At 49.6% G+C, this 22153-nt stretch overlaps 1 protein-coding gene across 1 annotated transcript in view; it reads right to left on the reverse strand.

The window, feature by feature from the left end:
• Positions 1 to 22153, reverse strand: part of PAK2 (p21 (RAC1) activated kinase 2) — a 745824-nt gene that overhangs the window by 225024 nt on the left and 498647 nt on the right.

Raw genomic sequence — 22153 nt, forward strand, 5'->3', positions numbered from 1 at the left:
GATGCTGGGCTTGATGGACCTTTGGTCTGTCCCAGTGCGGCAATACTTATGTACTTATGTAGGTGGAGACAGTCTCCTCTCAGGTGGAGGGGAGGGCACAGACGGCATCCCATAGGACTCATCAGAGAAGTACCTGGGATCCTCTTCTGAATCCCATGAGCGGTCCTCCTCGGTGTCGGATAGCACTTTCCAAAGGGATGTTCGAGACTGGGCCTACCTTGATGCCGAGAAGCCATGTCCTGGAGAACTGCATCAAGAAACTGGCTCCCATCTCCACTCTGGCGAAGCTTCCTCCACCGACATCAAGTGGGTGCCGGTCTGGGTGGCAGTTGACACCGGAGCTGCACCGCAGGCTGAGGGCCAGGCAGGGTTGCACTAGGAAATATGGCAGGTGCAAGCACCCCTGATATTGATGCACATCACTGCATAAGGCCGTCCAAAAACTCAGGGAGCAAGGCCCGGATGCGCTCATCGAGGGCTGACATCAGGAAAAACTGTGGGGTCAGATGGGGCGCAGGCTGCAGAATTGTTGGGGCCGGTGCGGGAGCAGGATCTTGGCTGCTTGGAGACGCACGCATTGGCACCTCCTGAATGTAGGGGAGAGTGGTCCTCCCAGCATCGACGCTTCTCGGGTGCCAAATCCTTTGGCACCCCAGAGCTCCCGGCACCAAGCGTCAATGGAGATCAGTGACAATGCTTCTTGGCCTTTGCCTGATACACATCACCTATGCTCCTCGGTGCCGAGGACGACATCAAATCCTCACGTCACCTCGGTGTCAGGTCCGACGATGGATGGTCCCGGGGGGCCTGCAAAGCAGTAGGCCTCGAGACAGGTGGAGACCCACTGAACATCTCACTGCTCCCTGTGTCTCGGTGTCTCGAAGTAGCCATTCCTAACGTGACTCCTGATGCAACAGTCGAAGTCAACACTGATGCCTCCGACCTCAATGCCAAAGTCGAAGAACTGGACCGAGCTCCAAAAAGTTTCTCGCATTGAGCCTCCCGGGAAACCTGGGTCCTTTTCTTCATACAAAGACAAAGGACATAGTTGGCAGGGCTATTGTCGGGTCCAAGGCACTGAAGACACCACGAAAGGGTGTCCTTTCCTGAGATGGTCCAGTTGCACCGGGTAGAATGCTTGAAGCCACTGGGAGTCCTTGTGGACATGGAAGGAAAAATTGCTTTGGCCAAGAAACTAAGGTCTTTTCTTTTTTTAATAAACAAAGCGAAACAAAAAAATAAAAAAAGAAAAGAAAAGTGGGTAGAAAAAAGTGCCAAAAGGCACTTAGAATTGCTCTAACCGGGCGTGTGTGGAGCAGGCAGAAACGCAGCCGCTTCTCAAGCAGAAAAAATGAAAACTGAGTCAGTGCAATTTGCGCTGTGGGCGGGAAGGCAGTCACGCAGGTGCGCTGCTCATGCTCCAAAAACCTCTCGGTTTTTCAATGGCATATTTGCCGAACCAGGCGACGCAGGATGGAGTGTACCCACTTGTGAGAAGAAGGAAGTGTGCTTGTCCTGGGAGAACTACAATTCTGAATAGGAGGGGAGACATTCACACAGAACCTATAACAACAGTATACATATGCATGTATATATATCTATATATACAAACACACACACATATATATATACACACACACACACACATATATATGTGTGTATATTGTGAGGAACCCCTGAGGGTCAGGGAAGAAGGGATCCGGGAGAGGAGCAAGATGGGTAGGTTTCATATCCAGGATTCCAACTACAAGTCCCAGGAGCCTAGGGGCTGGGAAGCCACAACCCCACGGAGGCATAGGTTTCCCAATAGCCGAAGGGAGGAGGACTACAGTTCCCAAGAACCCCTGCAAAGCCCTGGGGGCAAGCAGAGGGAGCAGCAAGGGAACTACAAGTCCCAGGATCCTGTGAGACAGGAGGGGGATTGGCTGAGGAGGAATAATCAGGAGGGTGAGGACCAGCAGGGGACAATAAAGGGAGAGGAGCCCATGGAATGGAGGGTGGAGAAAGAGGTCGGAGAGGAGATCCAAGCTCAAGATGACTGGAGAAGTGAGCCCAAGGAGATCGCTATTCTAGCTCAGGTACAAGGGAAGAAGTTGAAAGACTTCATAACCAACCTTCTTCAAGACTGGGGAAAGCTTGGAGGAAAAGTTAAGCAGCTGTTCCACTCAAGGGGGAAAGAGGTGTCACGTCCATGGTCGTGACTCCTCTTTTGCTCACCTGATCCCTCGAAGTGCAACTTCCGGGATGGCTCCTGCCTGGCCAGCATCTAAGATGGCTTCCGCCTGTTCTGTTCCAGCTTCCAAGATGGCTCCTGTCTGTCCTTCCTGTGTGCTCACTTCCTATGTGTTTCAAGCCTCTCTTTGGTGTCAGTGTGTTCCCTGCTTCTGTCCTGCTGTAGGTGACATCATCAGTGAGAGCCTTTATAAGGAAGTGCTGTACTGGCATTCAGGGCCTTTGCATTGCCAAAAGGTCGTCAGGTTAGTCAGTGTACTGTTGCGCTGCTACATAGCCTTGCTTTGGGCTCTGGCCCTTCTGCTTGTTGTGTTTGTAGACTGCTAGTTCTTCTGGTGCTTCACTCATTGTGTGGAGCTACTGAAGCTTCAGTATCTGTGTGTTCCCTGTTTGTGTTTGGAGCTACTGAAGCTTCAGCCTTTGTGTGTTCCCAGTCTGTGTTGGGAGCTACTGAAGATTCAGCCTTTGTTTGTTCCCTGTCTGTGTCTGGAGCTACTGCAGCTTCAGACCTTAGCCTGCTTTTCCTGGTTTATTCTACTGTCTGCAGCCTGCCCAAAGACTCTGGTATCCCTGGTTTATTCTCCTGTTTACTGCCTGCTCCAAGACTCTGGTATCCCTGGTTTATTCTACTGTCTGCAGCCTGCCCAAAGACTCTGCTAGTTCCTGGTTATTCTCCTGTCTTCTGCCTGCGCCAAGACTCTGCTTCCCCTGGTTTATTCTACTGTCTGCGGCCTGCCCAAAGACTCTGTTAGTTCCTGGTTTATTCTACTGTTTGCTTCTGACCAGCTTATGTCTTTATCCTGAACCCTGCTTCTGCCTAGCTTGTATGTAAATCCTGAACCCTGCTTCTGCCCAGCTTGTGTGTATATCCTGAGCCCTGCTTGCCCAGCTTGTGTGTATATTCTGAGTCCTGCTTCTGCCCAGCTTATGTGTATATCCTGTACCCTGTTTCTGCCCAGCTTGTGTGTTTATGCTGAACCCTGCTTCTGCCAAGCTTGCCTGTATATCCTGAACTGTTTCTGCCTAGCTTGCATGTATATCCTGAACCCCGTTTCTGCCAAGCTTGCATGCTTATTCTGAACCCCATTTCTGCCAAGCTTGTCTGCATATCCTGAACCCTGCTTCAGCCAAGCTTGTATGTATGTCCTGACCCCTGCTTCTGTCAAGCTTGTATGTACCTCCTAACCTCTGCTTCTGCCAAGCTTGTATGTACCTCCTAACCTCTGCTTCTGCCAAGCTTGTATGTATATCCAAGCCCCTGCTTCCGCCTAGCCTTTGTGTTTACCCTGTCCGCTTAGTCTGTCTTGTGTTCTTGCCTAGTGGCAGCCTTCAGTCCTAGTCTAGTGCCTAGCCAAGCCTCCCTCGTGTATCCTAGACCCAGAGGGGGGTCCTCTGGGCCTTCAGTTTCTGCCCTGTCCTGTAAGTCCTGCCAGCCACCTGCACTCAGGGGCTCAACTCCTGAGGAACGGTGGTCAAGCGCAGGTGAAGCTGTTCCTGTTCTGCCTGATCTAGTTTGCCCGCCTCAGTTGCTACTCCAGCCCGGAGTTCCAGTCCTGCTCTTCCTTGTATCCGGTTCCAGGGTGGTCTTGCCTGCCTCTGCCGCTCCTCGGCAGTGGTCCAAGGGCTCATGAATTCTGGTTCTGCCTCAAGAACCTGACAAGAGGTGCCATGCTGTCAAGCAGTGAATGATTTCAGCTGTGGCCAGAAGTCAGACCTGGCTGGAGAAACAGGTAGTGACTTGAACTGTGTCCAGGAACCAGGCCATGCTGGGTAAGAAGTGAGTGATTTGAACTATGTCCAGAAGTCATGCCATGCTAGGGAGGCAGTGAGTGATTTAAGCTGTGTCCAGAAGTCATGCCATGCTGGGGAAGCAGTGAGTGATTTGAACTGTGTCCAGAAGTCATACCATGCTAGGAAGCAGTGAGTAATTTAAACTGTGTCCAGAAGTGGTGCCATGCTAGGAAGCAGTGAGTAATTTAAACTGTGTCCAGAAGTGGTGCCATGCTAGGAAGCAGTGAGTAATTTAAACTGTGTCCAGAAGTGGTGCCATGCTGGGGAAACAGTGAGTGACTTTGAACTGTGTTCAGAACACTGCTATGCTGGTGAAACAGTGAGTGATTTAAAACTGTGTCCAGGAATCAGGCCATGCTGGGGAAGTAGTGAATGATTTAAACTGTATCCAGAAACTGTGGCCAGCGGGGGGAAGGAACAAGAGGTGATATGTGCTGTAACCAAGGACTGTGTCTGGAAGAGGGAATGTCTTGGCCTTGCTGATGGAATAAAGCGGTTTTAAGCATATTTCTGGAGTCTGCTACTGAGACTGCTGTGTCTAGGGAAGGGCCCTTCCAGGGTCAGCCGAGTTCATACCTCCAGGAAGGCCTGCAGGTGGATCTCCACTGAATAATACCACTTAGCGAATAGCAGCTAATCGGTTAGCTGCGAATATTCAGTTCATCACCAGCTAAGTTTGGCAGCCAAATCAGGACGCCTAAATAGCAGGCCTATCTTTGGCCGCTATAAACTTAACTGGCTAGTGCTAAATATTGACTTGGCCGGTTAAGTTTAAACTAGCAAAAAAAAAAACCCAACCAACAAATATTCAATGCCACAACTCAAAATTCAATATTCAGGCTCAGTGCGGCTGAATATCGGATGGATAACATACATATATGTGTATACATATACACACATACATGCATACACACACACTGTGACAAAGCTAGCACTCGGGCCCCACAGAGAAGTAGCTAATCCCTGAACTACGGTTCCCAGAAGCCCTTGCAAGCAGCAGAGAGGAGGTAGCCCCCAAAAGAGTGGAATGGATTTCCAACCCCAGCAGGGGGAGCAGTGACTCAGTGTTAGGGGAGCCAGTTACTCCCTTCCCCACTAGAGGGAGAAGGGGAGGTGAAGCTCAGTCCCTTAGCTGCATCGCTGGTATATAATTCCCTCCAGAAGTGAGAGGGGGGAGATTTCTGGGTGGCTCTCAGCCACCAGAAGGGAGAGGAAACAGAGTGAGAGAGAAGCTGCCATGGAGTAGGTGGAGGACGGAAAGGGCCTGCCACTGGGGGGGGGGGGGGGGGGGGGGGGGGGGGGGGGGGGGGGGGGAGTAAGTTGCCATGGAATGTGAGAATGTAAATGTAGCCCTGTTGTCAGACTCTCGAGGAAAATCCGAACTCATGAGCCCTTGGGCAAGGAGCGGCAGCAGCAGGAGAACCACCCAAACAAGAGACAAGGCAGAACTCAGACAGACTGGTAGAAACAGGACTGGAACCGCTGGACTGCAGCTGCTGCAGAGGTAAAGCTGGCTGGAACGGGCAGGGCAGGAACAGCTAGACTTCACCTGCACTTGACCGCAGTTCTCCAGGGGTTGAGCCCTGGGTGCGGGTGGCCGGCAGGACTACGGGACAGAAGGGAAAACCAGAATTGCAGGGTCCAGCAGGAGGCCAGCAAACAGTCAAATAGCCCAGGAAACAAGCAGGAACAGAGGCAGGCAGCAAACAGTAGAATACTCCAGCAAACAGGCAGGTTTAAAGCAGGCAGCAAATAGTAGAATACTCCAGCAAACAGGCAGGTTCCAAGACAGGATAAGAAGTAACAGGGTAGCACTGCAACAACACTCACCGACAAGCTCATCAGACGACCTCTGTTGCAAAGGCAAACCAGAAAGTTCCCAGGTGCTTGATAAAGACAATCCCAGCCGAGGTCACGAATAAGGGTGAGGCTTGATTGCAGGAACAGCAGAGCACGGCTTGGCAAGAACATGATCTAGGAACAGATTTGGCTTGACTGGAATGGGATTCAGGATTTTCAAGCAGGCTTGGCTTGGCTGGAGGAACCCCAAAGCAAGTCCAGCATGGAATATAGTCACAATCATGACACCTGTCCAGCGAAAGCAGTGTGAGAAATCACAGGGGTGTGGTGCTGTGAAGGTAGGAGGAAAGCTGCCATCCCTGTTTGGTACAGGGTTCTCCTGGTGCTGTGAAGAGGACAGGGGCATTAAGTAGTGGTTTTCTTTCAAGAGACTTTGTGAAAGGGTTGAATTATTGGGATGAATAGAATGGCAGGCTGAACTTTGACTGAGCCCTTCTGAGGGAGAGGAGCCCAAAGGAAGTGGGCCTGAACTGTTAAGGAACTGAGTGTTGGCTGGAATTGTGAACCCGGCCTGAACTCTGTTTGTGAACTGCATTTCAATTTTGAGAGTGGAACCGAATTGACAATAAAGCACTTTAGTCATAATCCGTATGGCAGTCTGGTTCTTTGCTGGAAACCTGTGAGCCTAAACGGGCTGCCGGCCCCAACCCAGAGCGGAGGAAGCGGACCCCTTTACAATTGGCACCCCAGATGGACTAAACAGTTAACTGCCACGTGGAGGAATCACTTGCAGTAGACCTTGGCTTCCCTTAGCAAGGCGCAGACCAGCGGTCACCCGAGGTAAGCAGTACCTAGTGGGGCACGGCTGGATACTGGGAGCAGCTAAGGGATCAGAAGCAAGGCCTTACAGGACCCAGGCTGTATTCAAAAAGGGGAACAGTATAAGAAAAAAAAAAAGTACTGCACTTGGGGGGGGGGGGGGGGGGTTTGTGTGTGTTTTGTTTTGCAGGATCCCCACACCGAGGATGGAGCAAAAGGATTTCCTGCATGGGATAAGTACATAAGTAATGCCACATTAGGAAAAGGTCCATCGAGCCCAGCATCCTGTCCACGACAGCGGCCAATCCAGGCCAAGGGCACCTGGCAAGCTTCCCAAACGTACAACATTCTATACATGTTATTCCTGGAATTGTGGATTTTTCCCCAGTCCATTTAGTAGTGGTTTATGGACTTGTCCTTTAGGAAACCGTCTAGCCCCTTTTTAAACTCTGCTAAGCAAACCGCCTTCACCACGTTCTCCGGCAACGAATTCCAGAGTTTAATTACGCGTTGGATGAATGATTTGTTTTAAATTTACTACACTGTAGTTTCATCGCATGCCCCCTAGTCCTAGTATTTTTGGAAAGCATGAACAGACGCTTCACATCCACCTGTTCCACTCCACTCAATATTTTATATACCTCTATCATGTCTCCCCTTAGCCGTCTCTTCTCCAAGCTGAAAAGCCCTAGCCTCCTTAGTCTTTCTTCATAGGGAAGTCGTCCCATCCCCGCTATCATTTTAGTCGCCCTTCGCTGCACCTTTTCCAATTCTACTATATCTTTCTTGAGATGCGGCGACCAGAATTGAACACAATACTCAAGGTGATGTCGCACCATGGAGCGATACAACGGCATTATAACATCCTCACACCTGTTTGCCATACCTTTCCTAATGATACCCAACATTCTATTTGCTTTCCTAGTTGCAGCAGCACACTGAGCAGAAGGTTTCAGTGTATTATCGACGACGACACCCAGACCCCTTTCTTGGTCCGTAACTCCTAACGTGGAAACCTTGCATGACCTAGCTATAATTTGGGTTCTTTTTTCCCACATGCATCACCTTGCGCTTGCTCACATTAAACGTCATCTGCCATTTACCCGCCCAGTCTCCCAGTCTCGTAAGGTCCTTCTGTAATTTTTCACAATCCTGTCGCGAGTTAACGACTTTGAATAACTTTGTGTCATTAGCAAATTTAATTACCTCGCTAGTTACTCCCATCTCTAAATCATTTATAAATATGTTAAAAAGCAGCGGTCCTGGCACAGACCCCTGAGGAACCCCACTAACTACCCTTCTCCATTGTGAATACTGCCCATTTAACCCCACTCTCTGTTTCCTATCCGTCAACCAGTTTTTAATCCACAACAGGACATTTCCTCCTATCCCATGACCCTCCAATTTCCTCTATAGCCTTTCATGAGGTACCTTGTCAAACGCCTTTTGAAAATCCAGATACACAATATCAACCGGCTCCCCTTTGTCCATATGTTTGTTTACTCCTTCAAAGTATTGAAGTAAATTGGTCAGGCAAGATTTCCCACACAAAAGCCGTGCTGACTTGGTCTCAGTAATCCATGTCCTCGGATGTGCTCTGTAATTTTGTTTTTGATAATAGTCTCTACCATTTTCCCCGGCACCGACATCAGACTCACCGGTCTATAATTTCCCGGATCTCCCCTGGAACCTTTTTTAAAAATCAGCGTTACATTAGCCACCCTCCAATCTTCCAGTACCACGCTCGATCACTAACAGTAGCTCCGCAAGCTCATTTTTCAGTTCTATCAGTACTCTAGGATGAATACCATCCGGTCCAGGAGATCTGTTACTCTTCTGTTTGCTGAACTGCCCCATTACGTCCTCCAGGTTTACCGTGAAGTCAGTAAGTTTCTCCGACTCGTCCGTTTGAAATACCATTTCTGACACCGGTATCCCACCCAAATCTTCCTCGGTGAAGACCGAAGCAAAGAATTCATTCAATCTCTCCCCTACGTCTTTATCTTCCTTGATCGCCCCTTTTACCCCTCTGTCATCCAGCGGCCCAACCGATTCTTTTGCCGGCTTCCTGCTTTTAATATACCGAAAAAAAATTTTGCTATGTTTTTTTTGCCTCTAATGCTATCTTTTTTTCGTAATCCCTCTTGGCCTTCTTTATCTGCGCCTTGCATTTGCTTTGACACTCCTTATGCTGCTTCTTGTTATTTCAGACGGTTCCTTCTTCCATTTTCTGAAGGCGTTTCTTTTAGCCCTAATAGCTTCCTTCACCTCACTTTTCAACCACGCCGGCTGTCTTTTGGACTTTCGTCTTTCTTTTCTAATTCGCGGAATATGTTTAGCCTGGGCCTCCAGGATGGTACTTTTGAACAGCGTCCATGCCTGTTGTACAGTTTTTACCCCCTCAGTTGCCCCCTAAGTTTTTTTTAACCGTTCTTCTCATTTTATCATAGTCTCCTTTTTTAAAGTTAAAAGCTAACATATTTGACTTCCTGTGTATAGATACTTCAAGGTTGATATCAAAACTGATCATATTATGATCACTGTTATCAAGCGGCCCCAGTACCATAACGTCCCTCACCAGATCATGCGCTCCACTAAGGACCAAGTCTAGAATTTTTCCTTCTCTCATCGGCTCCTACACCAGCTGCTCCATAAAGCTGTCCTTGATTTCATCAAGGAATTGTACCTCTCTAGCGTGTCTCGATGTTACATTTACCCAGTATATATTTGGATAATTGAAGTCACCCATTATTATCACATTGCCCATTTTGTTTGCGTCTCTGATTTCTTTTATCATTTCTGCGTCTACCTGCTCATCCTGGCGAGGCGGACGGTAGTACACTCCTATCACCGTCCTTTTCCTTTTTATACATGGAATTTCAACCCACAATGATTCAAAGGTGTGATTTGTATCCTGCTGAATTTGTAATCTATCTGAGTCAAGGCTCTCGTTAATATACAATGCTACCCCTCCACCAGTCCGGTCCACCCTATCACTACGATATACTTTGTACCCCGGTAGGACAGTGTCCCACTGGTTATCCTCCTTCCACCAGGTCTCAGTAATGCCTATTATATCCAATTTTTCATTTAGTGCAATATATTCCAACTCTCCCATCTTATTTCTTAGACTCCTAGCATTTGCATATAGACATTTCAGAGTATGTTTGTTGTTCCTATTTGCCTGATGCTTAGTACTTGCCACTATTGATTTGCCATCTTTTATCTGATCTTTACTTGTATTTAAGGGCACCTGCCCTACCACGGTCTGTTGTGCAACCTCACTAACCAGAAAACCTATCTTCCCTGTTTGTGAGGTATCCTTGTAAGATACCTTATCCCGAACCATGCGCTTTTGAGCGACTGTTGGCTTTCCCCCCATTTCTAGTTTAAAAGCTGCTCTATCTCCTTTTTAAATGTCGATGCCAGCAGCCAGGTCCCACCCTGGTTAAGGTGGAGCCCATCCTTTCGGAATAGGCTTCCCTTCCCCAGAATGTTGCTCAGTTCCTAACAAATCTAAAACCCTCCTCCCTGCACCCATCGTCTCATCCACGCATTGAGACTCCGGAGCTCTGCCTGTCTCTTGGGCCCTGCGCGTGGAACAGGTAGCATTTCAGAAAATGCTACCCTAGAGGATCTGGATTTGAACTTTCTACCTAAGAGCCTAAATTTGGCTTCCAGAACCTCTCTCCCACATTTTCCTATGTCATTGGTACTGTTATGACTGGGGATATGAGCCCTTGTGCCCCGACTGAGCATGGCGAAGATGGAGTGCACCGCACTCGGTCAGGCAGCCAGACAACCCCTAGCTTCACCTGCGCTTAGCCACTATTCTCCAGGAGTTGAGCCCTTGGGTTCAAGCGGCTGGCAGGACTTCCGGAACTGGTGGGGTTGCAGGACCACCGACCAGACGGGTAGCCAACAGACACAGTCCAAGAGCCAGGAAAACAGTAGAGCTGCGAATAGTCCCAAACACAGTCCAGGGTCAAAAGGCAGGCAGCAACACAACGTGTGGTCCGGAACAAGCCAAGGCCAAAACACAGGAAACTCAGGAATCAGGTAAGGAACACGGATGCAGACCCAACCTCTGCGCAGCAGAAGCTGAAGCACTGAAGGGCTGGAGGCAGTACCTTAAGGTAGAGGAGGAATTAGGCTAAAGCATGTGCAGCTGTACCAAGATGGCTGCCTCCATCAGCAGAGCTCTAAGGACTAAATATGGGTAGGGTTACCATACGTCTGGATTTACTCGGACATGTCCTGTTTTTGAGGACATGTCCGGGCATCTGGACGGATTTGGCCAGCCTGCCCGTTTGTCCGGATTTCTGGACAAACGGGCTGGCTGGCGCGGGGGGGAGCGGAGGCGGGCGCGGACTCCCTTCCCTTCCCCTTACGCTACTATCCCTGGTGGCTACAGGTACCTCTTCGCTCTTTGGGGCAGGAAGAAAGAGCTCCTCTTTCCTGCCCAGAGCGCTGCTGGCTAGCTGCCCTGCTACATCCTGTGTGAGTCCAGCTCTCGGCGTTTCAAAATGGCCGCTGAGAGTTGAAGACTCGCGAGGCTGCTTCAACTCTCAGCGGCCATTTTGAAACGCCAAGAGCCGGACTCACACAGGATGCAGCAGGGCAGCTAGCAGCAGCGCTCCGGGGCAGGAAAGAGGGGGCTCTTTCTTTCCTGCCCGAGTGAAGAGGTACCTCTAGATTACCAGGGATAGTAGCATAACGGGGAGGGGAGGGGAGGTGACGGGGGAGGGAAGGTGATGGGGGGAAGAGGGGGCGACTGAGGGCGGGGCGATAGCGTGAAAGGGGCATGGCGATGGCGTGAAAGGGGCAGGGTGAGGGCGTGAAAGGGGCGTGGCAAGTATCCTCTTTTTATGAGGACAAAAAATGGTAACCCTAAATATGGGCTTCCTTCCTGTCCTCGTTAGTCCAAGATGGCTTCCTGGGATATGATCTATCCAAGATGGCTGTACCATTGCTCTAAGTCGGATGACGGCTGCCAGACTTAGGAAACCGAAACAGACCTTCCCAAGACCGATCCTCGTCCTAGCCGGGAGGAGCGTCGTAAAGGTGAGGGACGTAACAGTATCCCCCCCGGAAGCCTCCCCCCTTCTCCCTGGTCCGAGCCAAGTAGGATAAAGAGCATGGAACTCACGGACCAGGTCTGGAGCATGTACGTTAGTGGCCAGCTCCCAGGAGTTGTCTTCAGGGCCGAAGTGCTTCCAGGACAAGAGATAGAATAGCCTTCCTCTACGCAGCTTGGAGTCCAGGATGCGGTCCACCTCGTACTCAGGATCAGGATCACTCTCAGGCACAACCACCTCCTTGGGTTCAGGATGCCACTTGGACCTGCGGAAAGGTTTCAGAAGAGAGACATGAAAAGCATTGTGCACCCGGAGTTGGCTGCAACCGGTAAGTCACTGCTCTGATCCTGGAGCGTACAGCAAAAGGTCCAATGAACTGTGGGGCAAACTTTAGAGATGGGAGCCGTAATCTCAGGTACGGAGTGCTCAACCATACCTTCTCTCCCGGCAGGAACGTGGGAGCCGCCTGTCTCCTACGGTCGTAGGTCTACCTTGGCCTTGACCGCAGCTCGTCACAACTGCTCCTGGACACTTCTACCACACATCCTGAAGAGAACGGAACCGTGGGCTGCACCTGTGGTGGAACCTCTACGGGGGAAACTGGCGGAGCAGACGCGGGTAGCGACCATAGATGGTGCTGAATGGAGTCGCCCGGGAGGCCAAATGCAGGCTGTTATTTTTTTTTTCAATTCTTTATTAATTTTTCATTTAATCCAGAGACATAAATGGCAATATCAGAAAATACAACGCAAAGAAATAACTGCTTACAGCCATTCCTAAGAAAATAAAAAGGAAACTATTTTAAATTTGTCCACAATTAGAGAATCAAGATACTAGGAAAAATAAAAATAAAATGAAAATACAACTAAACATAGTTGCTAACTAAATTCAAAGCGGTTGAGCAGAACAGGATATTACAGCCAACGTATCAGGGAGGCAATCTCAGGAGGTTTAACACCTTCCTTCAATACAAGAAATTCCAATAGTTTCGAGGGAGTAAAAAATATGTAATTAACTGCTTCAAAAATTACATTGCATTTACAAGGAAACTTCAACAAAAAAGTAGCCCCTAAATTAATTATCCTAGATTTATACAATAGAAATTCCTTTCTCCTCTTTTGTGTGCTCCTTGCCATATCGGGGAAAATCTGAATTTTTTTGTCCCAAGAAACAATCATTTAAATGGCGAAAATACAGTCTGAGAATATTATTTTTATCAGTTCAAGAGCAAATGTCACTATTGTTCTCCTGGTCCGGGCCGAGTAGGATAAAGAGCATGGAACTCACGGACCAGGTCTGGAGCATGTACGTTAGTGGTCGGCTCCCAGGAGTTGTCTTCAGGGCCGAGTGCTTCCAGGACAAGAGATAGAATAGCCTTCCTCTACGCAGCTTGGAGTCCAGGATGCGGTCCACCTCGTACTCAGGATCAGGATCACTCTCAGGTACAACCGCCTCCTTGGTTCAGGATGCCACTTGGACCTGCGGAAAGGTTTCAGGAGAGAGACATGAAAAGCATTGTGCACCCGAAGTTGGCTACAAACCGGTAAGTCACTGCTCTGATCCTGGAAGTTGTTCTCTCTGTGGCCACATCCAACGAATTTTCAAGAAATTCAGTCAAATCTAAATTTGAGGTAACCTGAGGCTGTTCTTTTGAAGTTCTCACTACTCCAGAGATATACTGGGCCCTTGTTATAGGGGGATAACCCTCTACAGGGATCCCTAGTATATCACTGAAGTATTTTCTAAGCATGTCCGTTGATGAATTAAAGGGATTTGGGAAAATTCAACAACCGCAAGTTATTTCTTCTTCCACAGTTCTCCAAATACTCCATCCTTCTTTCCTGAATCTCTTTATCTTTGACCAAGTCAAAGTTAAATCCTGTAATTGTTTAATCTCAGTTTCCATCTTTAGAATCTTTAATTTTGTTCCTGAACTTTTGTAGATAGGTTCTGAGTAGATTGTTTCAGTTCTACAATTTCGCCTTTTATAGAAGTATTTATTTGAAGCAAAGTGTTATTTACCTGCTCGATTGCCTCCCATAACGTATTCATAGTCACCTGGGTAGGACTTTTCATTCCTCCACCTTTCTCTGGAGCGAATCCATGAGAAGCAGGGAGCCCGACCAGCGTTTCTCCCTGGGATATTATCTCCTTCCCTGGAGTGGAAGTACACAATGGTCCTCCTTCCACAATCAGCGTTTCTAGCTGTTGTGGCTCCACCAGTTCAACTGCACTTCCGGGTTGTGGAGGAGTGGTGAGAGAAGGACGGCTCAACGTCACGCCCTCAACGCTGTGCTCTGCCCCCGAATGGGGCGAGCCCGTCGAAGTAAGGTCCTGCTCGCCATGGGTCCCAATTCCAAAGGTTTCCAGCATCGTCTGACGAGAGACTAGGGATGGCGCTGGTCCCTTGGAGGTAGGTGCCTGCATCTTTCCCTTTCTTTTCCCCATCTAAAAGTCGGGGATAGAATTTCTCTGTCTGTGTCGCCATTAAATCTCAGGAGCTCCGGGAACCACAACCGCTACTGACGCCATCTTGATTCGATCGAGCCAGGCTGTTGTTATAAGTGAACTCGGCCCAGGGTAGCAGAGTAGCCCAATCATCCTGGCGCTGGTTAGAATATGCCCGGAGGAACGCCTTCACAGTCTGGTTGACCCGCCTCCACCATACCATTGGTCTGCGGGTGGTATGCAGATGAGAAAAGGGTGGTAACCCGAAGGCTGACACAACGCCCTCCAGAAGCGAGACGTAAACTGGGAGCCTCAGTCACTAATGATCCTCTGGGGCAATCCATGAAGCCGGAAAATGTGCGTGATGACGCTCACAGTGAGGTTGGCAGCAGTGGGCAAAGCCTTCATAGGAATGAAATGGGCCATCTTGGAGAACCGGTCGATCACTACCCAGATGACCGTATTGCCCTGTGAGGGCGCAGATCGGTGATGAAAATCCATGGACAGGTCCTCCCAAGGCTGCTGTGGGCACCGGCATGGTTGCATCAATCCCCACTGCTTCTGATGGGACGCTTTAGTTCGGGCGCACACAGGGCAGGTAGACACATATTGCAAGACATCCTGCGCCATCTGCGGCCACCAGTATGATCGGGAGATAAGATGCAGAGTCGTGTGGAAGCCGAAGTGTCCGGCAAATTCGGAAGCGTGCCCCCAGTGCAGCACCTTCCTACGGAGACCCACCGGAATGGCCTTCTGGCAAGCGGCGCTGGCCCCGGGCATGGAGGGAATACATGCCGGATTCAACATTGGGTAGGGCTCCTCCTGGTCCTCGGGAGCCTCGAAGCTGCGGGGCAGGGCATCCGCCTGGACATTCTTTCCCCTGGTCTGAAGATCAGACGGAAGTCAAACCGAGCAAAGAACAGAGACCACCGGGCCTGGCGAGGATTTAGTCTGGTCGCATTTTGCAGATACAACAGGTTTTTGTGGTCAGTTATCACCGTTACTGGGTGTGCTGCTCCCTCCAGTAAGTAGCGCCACTCCTCAAAGGCTAGTTTGAGCGCCAGAAGTTCCCGATCCCCCACCGTATAGTTCCGCTCCGCGGGGTGGAACTTGCAGGAGAAGAAGAAGCAGGGATGTTTCTTCCCGGATGCCGATGTCTGGGAGAGTACTGCCCCTACTCCCAGGGATGAGACGTCCACCTCCAACAGGAAAGGCTGGGTAGTGTCTGGACTGCGGAGTACCGGGGCAGAAAGGAAAGCCTTTTTCAGGGTGGCGAATGCGGTGGAAGCTTCCTGTGTCCAGTTCTTCGCGTCGGCGCCCTTCCTCGTGAGGGCTGTCAGGAGAGCCATGATGAGGGAGTAATTCTGGGATGAACTGCTGGTAGTAATTGGCGAACCCCAGGAACCTCTGCAAGGCCCTCAGACCCTGGGGGAGCCGGCCAGTCACGGATCGCTGTCAATTTACCAGGATCCATCTGCAACCTGGTGGTGGAAACGATATACCCCAGGAAAGGCAGACTCTGTTGGTGGAATGAACACTTCTCCAACTTGGCGTACAGCCGATGCTCCCGGAAACGCTGGAGCACTGTGCGGACATGGGTGACATGTTGTGGCAGAGAAGCGGAGAAGATCAAGATGTCATCCAGATAGACGATCACTGAGGTGTAGAGCAGGTCCTGGAAAATGAAGTTTACGAAGTTCTGAAATACTGCAGGGGCATTGCAGAGGCCGAATGGCATCATCCGGTATTCGAAGTGCCCCTCATGGGTGTTAAATGCCGTCTTCCACTCATCTCCCTCCTGGATCCGCACCAGGTTGTAGGTCCCGCGTAAGTCCAACTTAGTGAAGATCTTGGCCCCTTGCAGGCGGTCGAACAACTCCGGGATGAGTGGAAGCGGATACCGGTTCTTGACGGTGATTTTATTCAAACCCCGGTAGTCTATGCAAGGGCGAAGTGACCCATCTTCTTTGAGACAAAGAAGAATCTGGCTCCTGCAGGAGAAGTAGAAGCTCGGATGAACCCCTTGAGGAGATTCTCCTGAATGTAATCCCTCATGGCCCGGGACTCATCACGGGACAAGGTGTAAAGACGCCCTCTGGGTGGGTTGGTTCCCGGCAGTAGATCAATGGCACAGTCGAAAGACCGAGGGGGAGGAAGCATGTCCGCCGCCCGAGCACTGAACACATCCCGGAAATCTTGATAGTCCTTAGGCAGCCCGGGCAACCCTTCCTGCGGGTTCTGAACTTGGGCTGAGCAGAGAAGTATGGGGGCCTTGACCGGCTGGAGAAAGTGCTGAAAACACCAGGAACCTCATTGCACGATCTCCCCGGTGGACCAGTTGATAACCGGAGCGTGTAGTCGGAGCCAGGGTAGTCCAAGGATCACCGGGTGAATGGATCGGGGAAGTACCAGGAACTGGATATCCTCCTGATGCAATGCCCCCACCTGCAGACACAGAGGCGAGGTGATCCGGGTGATAGTCCGGGAAAGACTGTCCCCCCTGGATGGAGGTGACCCTGAGAACTGGTTGGCAGGCACCATGGAACCACCCAACTGCAACAGGAACTCGGCATCAATGAAGTTCCCGCTGGCCCCAGAGTCCAGCAAGGCCCGCGTCTGGATCTGGACCCCTTCTCCACGGAGCAGGACGTCGGGAAGGGATGACAGCCGACCCAGAGCCACTCCCTTCACGGGGCTCGGGCCGGAGCGTTTCCTGATGCCCCAGGCTTATTTGGGCAGGTGCCTAAGAAATGGCTGGCCTGCCCACAGTACAGGCATGGAATAAGGAACCGTCTGAAAATAACAAGAGTGTCAAAGCAAATGCAAGGCACAGATAAAGAAGGCCAAGAGGGGTTACGAAACAAAGATAGCATTAGAGGCAAAAAAAAACATAGTAAAAAATTATTTTCGGTATATTAAAAGCAGGAAGCCGGTAAAGAATCGGTTGGGCCGCTGGATGACCGAGGGGTAAAAGGGGTGATCAAGGAAGACAAAGACGTAGCGGAGAGATTGAATGAATTCTTTGCTTCGGTCTTCACCGAGGAAGATTTGGGTGGATACCGGTGTCTCTTTGCTTCGGTCTTCACCGAGGAAGATTTGGGTGGGATACCGGTGTCGGAAATGATATTTCAAGTGGACGAGTCGGAGAAACTTACTGACTTCATGGTAAACCTGGAGGACGTAATGGGGCAGTTCAGCAAACTGAAGAATAGCAATCTCCTGGACCGGATGTATTCATCCTAGAGTACTGATAGAACTGAACAATGAGCTTGCGGAGCTACTGCTAGTGATATGCAATTTATCCTTAAAATCAAGCGTGGTACCGGAAGATTGGAGGGTGGCCAATGTAACGCCCATTTTTAAAAAAGGTTCCAGGGGAGATCCGGGAAATTATAGACCGGTGAGTCTGACGTCGGTGCCGGGGAAAATGGTAGAGACTATTATCAAAAACAAAATTACAAAGCACATCCGAGGACATGGATTACTGAGACCAAGTCAGTACGGCTTTTGTTTGGGGAAATCTTGCCTGACCAATTTACTTCAATTCTTTGAAGGAGTAAACAAACATGTGGACAAAGGGGAGCCGGTTGATATTGTGTATCTGGATTTTCAAAAGGCATTTGACAAAGTACCTCATGAGAGGCTACAGAGGAAACTGGAGGGTCATGGGATAGGAGGAAAAGTCCTATTGTGGATTAAAAACTGGTTGAAGGATAGGAAAGAGAGAGTGGGGTTAAATGGGCAATATTCACAATGGAGAAGGGTAGTTAGTGAGGTTCCTCAGGGGTCTGTGCTAGGACCGCTGCTTTTTAATATATTTATAAATGATTTAGAGATGGGAGTAACTAGCGAGGTAATTAAATTTGCTGATGACACAAAGTTATTCAAAGTCGTTAACTCGCGACAGGATTGTGAAAAATTACAGAAGGACCTTACGAGACTAGGAGACTGGGCGGCTAGATGGCAGATGACGTTTAATGTGAGCAAGTGCAAGGTGATGCATGTGGGGAAAAAAGAACCCGAATTATAGCTACTTCATGCAAGGTTCCACGTTAGGAGTTACGAACCAAGAAAGGGATCTGGGTGTTTCCCTGTGTGTCTCACCTTGCGGGCCTTGGCCTGTATAATCCTATGACAGCAAAATGGAGGCTGTAAACTCTGACCTGCACAGCAGTGATTTAGCTAATTCAGCTTTCTGGAAAATCACTATCAAGTCATGTATCATCCAAGGACATGCTGTGGGCAAATCAGGCCCCCCCTTATCTACCCGAGAAGCTGAAGGCTCCAGCAAGGCGGGTGAGAAACAGAAACTGCATACCAAAAGGTAACAACTTGAAGGTCAAGAACAACGGACGCTTCTTGCCATGCAGTGAGCCGAAGAAGATCCAGATTGGTTCCTGCAGCCACCGGACAAAGGAGGTACTGGAAGAGCGGGAACAAGAAAGGAGTTAGTCGGAAGCCTTGGAAGAAGGTGGAGGTGGAAAGAAGACCCGTGAGACCTAATAAGGTCCACCAACTGATGAACTGTGTATACGGAGGAAAGTATCGTGGTTCAGCTGTACCTGCACTGAGTGACCTGTGCCCTCTTTGTCTGCTGCAGAGTTCCCTTCCAGCTCTGACTGAGACTCGCTGTGAATCCAGCTTGAGTCTGTGGAGTATCCCATGCCAGCTGCCGGAAGACGACCTGAGGTCAGCCTGGTGAGAAACACGGTGATTCATTTCCTGCTAGTCTGGGCTAGTTAGTGGTAATTACCTGAGCAAAAGGCCGGTGACGTCACACTTGTGATCAGGAGAAGCTGCTAATAACTGTACTACCTCGTAGTATAGTGTAACCTGACAAATCAGTTGTCTAATTTTATCCGGTAACCAGTAAGAATTAGTGTTTAGTAGTGTGACATATGATTGTAATTTTTATCAGCCAGTAATTTTGTATACAGCCAAAGCTTTGCCAGAGTTCTATTTTATATACCTTAGCTATATTTTCTTATCTATGATATCTATATAATAAAAGCTAATATATATTCCAGCTTGCTTTTCTAGTCACATTCCTGTCTCTCGGAAGAACTGTATAGGCTCTAATCCAAGGTTCCCGCCCCCTAGACCGAGTGCTGAGCAGTCTGTGTGCAGATAGTTCTGTTTGGGGAATCTTGGTCGCAGATAATTTATTAGCTGTGATAACGATCCTACAGGTGTCGTCGTCGATAATACACAGAAACCTTCTGCTCAGTGTGCTGCTGCGGCTCGGAAAGCGAATAGAATGTTGGGTATTATTAGGAAAGGTATGGAAAACAGGTGTGAGGATGTTATAATGCCGTTATATCGCTCCATGATTGAGTATTGTGTTCAATTCTGGTCGCCGCATCTCAAGAAAGATATAGTGGAACTGGAAAAGGTGCAGCGAAGGGTGACTAAAATGATAGCGGGGATGGGACGACTTCCCTATGAAGAAAGACTAAGGAGGCTAGGGCTTTTCAGCTTGGAGAAGAGACGGCTGAGGGGAGACATGATAGAGGTATATAAAATAATGAGTGGAGTGGAACAGGTGGATGTGAAGCGTCTGTTCACGCTTTCCAAAAATACTAGGACTAGGGGGCATGCGATTAAACTACAGTGTAGTAAATTTAAACAAATCGGAGAAAATGTTTCTTCATCCAACGCATAATTAAACTCTGGATTCGTTGCCGGAGAACGTGGTGAAGGCGGGTTAGCTTGGCAGAGTTTAAAAAGGGGTTAGACGGTTTCCTAAAGGACAAGTCCATAAACTACTACTAAATGGACTGGGGAAAAATCCACAATTCCAGGAATAACATGTATAGAATGTTTGTACGTTTGGGAAGCTTGCCAGGTGCCCTTGGTCTGGATTGGCCGCTGTCGTGGATAGGATGCTGGGCTCGATAGACCCTTGGTCTTTTCCCAGTGTGGCATTACTTATGTACTTATGTAACCGATGGGCCTCTCCTGCTTGGACAAGCGATGCCGCCCCACTACCATGGGTTCCTTTTGGCTCCTTCCGAACCCTCTTCTAGGTGTCTCTGGGCAACGGAAACGGCCCCTGGTTTTCTGCACCGCCGGCTGCGTAGCCCTCTCCTGGGCTCGCTCCTGGAACTGGATATCAACCCAGGTGCAGAGTGCAATGAGGGCGTCCAAGGTGGCGGGAATCTCTCTACCAGCCAATTTGTCATTTATTTGGCCGTTCAACCCCTGCCAGAAAATGGCCGCGAGGGCTTCCTGGTTCCACCGGAGTTCTGCAGCCAAGGTACGGAACCGGACAGCATACGCCCCGACCAACCCGGAGCCCTGATGGATCCGCAGTAGCTCCCCAGAGGCAGAAGAAGGCCGGCCAGGCACGTCAAATACCATCCGGAACTGCCGCAGACACCATCAGGTCCACCAGAACCGGACTCTGCTGCTCCCATAGCGGGGACACCCAGGCCAGGGCGGCACCGGAAAGGAAGGAGATGATGTAGGTCACCTTTACTTTATCGGATGGGAAAGCCTCTGGTTGCAGCTCAAACAAGATCTGGCACTGGTTGAGAAAACCCAGGCATGCTGAAGGGGTGCCATCGAACCGGGGAGGTTCTGGAAGCCGCAACCGTGCGGCGGAAGCCTCCGCCCTAGGGCCCGGAGGAGCCACGGCAACCTGTTGCTGGAGCGCCGGTAGCTGGTTGCAGACATCCTGAAGAACGTTGGACAAGCGGGTTAGCTGAGCCTGCTGCTGATGTAGAACCTGAGCCAGGTTGGACAGCTCAGTCTTGTCTGGCGAGCTCATGGCTTCGGCTTACTGTTATGTCTGGGAATGTGAGCCCTTGTGCCCCGACTGAGCACGGCAAAGATGGAGTGACACCGCACTCGGTCAGGCAGCCAGACAACCCCTAGCTTCACCTGGAAGCGACCGCCGTTCCCTGAGAGTTGAGCCCCCAGGTGCAGGTGGCCACCAGGACTTCTGAAACCGGCGGGGTTGCACGGCCACTGACCCGACAGGCAGGGAAAGCAGACACCGTCCAGGAGCCAAGGAATCAGCAACTCAGCGAATAGTCAGAGAAACAGTCCGAGGTCTAGGCAGGCAGCAACACAGCGTGTAGTCAGGCAACAATCCAGGGTCTGGTACACAGGAATCACAGAAACAAAGATAGCCGGCTGTAGAACACAGACGTAGACCACGACCTCTAAACACTAGAAGCCGAAGCAAGGAAGGACTGAGGCAGGGCTTTAAATAGTGTAGGAAATTAGGTTCAAACATGTGCAGCTGATCCAAGATGGCTGCCTCCATCAGAAGAGATGCCCTACGCCCAAATATGGGCTTTCTTCCTGAAGCTGCCCATCTCCAAGATGGCTGCCACAACCTGAGACGCCCATCTCCAAGATGGCCGTCCTATCCTGGAGATACCACATCCAAGATGGCTGCTGCATCCACGAATGCCCATACCCTGCGCAAGCAGGCTGCAACTCTGGAGGAGTGGAACAGAGTGTAACACCCAGCATCTCTGGCACCGTGTTTCTCTGAAAAAAAGTTTTTTTTTTGATCCTCCTCAACTCACCACCTTTTAACAGCTAAGTGGTCTACTAGGTGGGAATAGCTCTGTGTAATAATTTACTGGTACCTTTTGGGAATCAGCAAATTCCTGTTTTGTTTTCTAGATAAATAATATAAATATCCATATATGTAACATTTTGAATCCCAATTGTGGACTTGAGTATATTCTGGTGAGATATTTTCTTTATTCTTTTTGTTTTTCTTTAATATAAAATTTCAGATTTTATATTTTATATAATGAAAACCAAATTATAATTTAAAATTCTATACATAAAAAAAGAATATATAAATGAAACAGTTACAGCCTAACAAGAAAAAGTGTGGTTGTGTGTGTGTGTGGTGGTGGGGGGGGGGGGGGGGGGGGGGGGGGGTAACTAGTTGATGATGGCAGAAAAAGACCTGCATGGTCCATCCAGTCTGCCCAACAAGATAAACTCATAATGTGTATACC

This window comes from Microcaecilia unicolor, chromosome 10 (assembly GCF_901765095.1).
Source record: "Microcaecilia unicolor chromosome 10, aMicUni1.1, whole genome shotgun sequence".
In the NCBI taxonomy this organism is placed as follows: Eukaryota; Metazoa; Chordata; class Amphibia; order Gymnophiona; family Siphonopidae; genus Microcaecilia; species Microcaecilia unicolor.